The sequence below is a fragment of the Chrysochloris asiatica genome, unplaced genomic scaffold (assembly GCF_000296735.1).
Source record: "Chrysochloris asiatica unplaced genomic scaffold, ChrAsi1.0 scaffold00140, whole genome shotgun sequence".
NCBI lineage: Eukaryota > Metazoa > Chordata > Mammalia > Afrosoricida > Chrysochloridae > Chrysochloris > Chrysochloris asiatica.
The window spans coordinates 4,728,549-4,730,016 of record NW_006408658.1 but is presented as its reverse complement, the minus strand read 5'-3'; the positions used below and the strand labels follow the sequence as shown (position 1 = coordinate 4,730,016).

General features: G+C 42.6%; 1 pseudogene; it reads right to left on the bottom strand.

The window, feature by feature from the left end:
* Positions 1 to 800, bottom strand: part of LOC102818174 — a 31,549-nt pseudogene extending 30,749 nt beyond the window's left edge.
* Positions 801 to 1,468: the final 668 nt, after the last annotated feature.

Genomic DNA, 1,468 nt, shown 5'->3' with positions numbered 1-1,468 from the left:
TTGTGGTGTTGGAGGAGAATACTAAAAGTGCCATGGACTACCAAAAGAACCAATAGATCTATTTTGGAAGAAGTGCAACCAGAGTGCTCCTTGGAGGCCACGATGGCTAAGTTTCGTCTCTCATACTTTGGACATATTGTCCGGAGGGAACAGTCGCTGGAGAAGGATGTCATGCTGGGTAAGGTGGAGGGTCAGAGAAAAAGGGGACCCCTAAGGAGATGGATTGGCCAGGTGGCATCATTGATCGACTCAAGTGTGGCAGTGGTAGTGAGGTTGGCCCAGGATCGGACATTGTTTCGTTCTGCTGTGCATGGGGTTGCTATGAGTTGATTCCGACTCGATGGCACCTGACAACAACAACAACAAACAGTAAGGAATGGGAATGACAGTTGCAAACAAGATTTCACCACTGAATAGTGTGATAAGACTTTAGCAGTCATGTATTTGAAACTAAAAATGGAAACAACTGCGTTCCAACAGCTACATATTTAGGTCCAAAAAATGAAGGTTATTTTTAACTCTCACATTCACTCTGAAGCCCATTCATCTCCTTCAGCATCCCAAAGATTAGCACATGTTCTGCTTAGCTATATAATAAAGTGGCAAACATGCAGTACCACTGACATCACAGGACAGTTGCCTATAAAACTAGACTTCTGATGCTGGGCTCTTGCTTCGTTCTCTTACAGATCATCATCCTCGTCTGGGAGAGCAGTTGTCTGCGCAACCTCTAAATCATGCTCATATTGTGCTACCAAATCTGGGTCCATGACAACTTCTGGTGGGGCAAGAGCAGGCATTGCAACAAACTCCAAGTTAGGATCTGCAATTAGTTTTCTAGCAAACCAAAGGACGGGCTTTTCAAAGCTTTGGTTACTTTTTGCAGAAATGTGTCATACTACTGAAGATTCTTCTTTCAGTGGAAGATGGTTGATTTTGTTTTAACTTTCCTGTCCTTAATGTCTACTTTGTTGCCACACAACACAATGAGGATGTTTTCACATATTTGAACCAGATCCCTGTGCCAGTTAGGCACGTTCTTGTAAGTAACTCTTGAGGTTAAATCAAACATTATAATAGCACACTGAATTTGGATATAATAGCCATCTCTCAGCCCCTCAAATTTCTCCTTACCAGCCATGTCCCACACACTGAATTTAATTGATCCTCTGTTAGTATAGAACACAAGGGGATGGATCTCAACTCCCAAGGTAGCTACATACTTCTCAAACTCACTAGTCAGATGATGTTTCACAAATGTAGTTTTTTCCAGTACCACCATCACCCACCAATATGAGTTTGAACTGCACTTGGGGTTCTCCTAGGGTGACTATCATGATGGTTCTTCCAGAAGTGTCTCTGGGCCACGACTGACTGAGGGATGGAAAGATGACAGAAGTACAATTCAAATCTTCCACTGGTAATTTTGAATCTGACAATTACATGATTTACTATGCAGGCAATGGCA